This window comes from Myotis davidii, unplaced genomic scaffold, assembly GCF_000327345.1.
Source record: "Myotis davidii unplaced genomic scaffold, ASM32734v1 scaffold993, whole genome shotgun sequence".
Lineage (NCBI taxonomy): Eukaryota > Metazoa > Chordata > Mammalia > Chiroptera > Vespertilionidae > Myotis > Myotis davidii.
Window position 1 is genome coordinate 1,577,432 of NW_006285483.1, and position 471 is coordinate 1,577,902.

The 471-nt window shown below is 56.3% G+C and overlaps 1 protein-coding gene across 6 annotated transcripts in view; it reads right to left on the minus strand.

Moving 5' to 3' along the window:
• Nucleotides 1-471, minus strand: part of HNF1B (HNF1 homeobox B) — a 52,179-nt gene that overhangs the window by 48,270 nt on the left and 3,438 nt on the right. The gene's annotated exons all lie outside the window — the stretch shown is intronic.

Consider the following 471-nt stretch of genomic DNA (forward strand, 5'->3'; position numbering starts at 1 on the left):
TGGGAAGGTTTAAAAACAAAAGCCCCCGAACACCCCATGAACTGCAGCAAACCTGTAAGCCCGCACTGAAGGACTAGAGTCTGGGGTAAGATGGCGTAGTTACACCTTTCCAGCTTTCTGCCCCCGGGATTTACAGATAGTCACTGGGAAGAGCTCAGAGAACTGGTTCCCTTTTTAACATTTGGAAATATTCCGGGTTCCTGCGCCCGGTAACTCCACGGCTCCGGAGAAGCGCGCGCGGCCATTGTGCTCGCGGCGCAGGTGTCAAACGCCCGCCCGGGCCGCGGGCCCAGCCGCCTTTTCAACCTAATCGCGACTCTTTGTGTATCTTTCTGTTGATGATTTATAGAAATAAATTAATAACGCCCTAACTCCACGTGCTGCCGTTTATGTTACCTCTGTGCTGCGTCCAGCCCCGCGTCGGGCTGGGTGCGGAGGGGCGCCCCGGGTCGCCCCCCACTCCCCAGATTT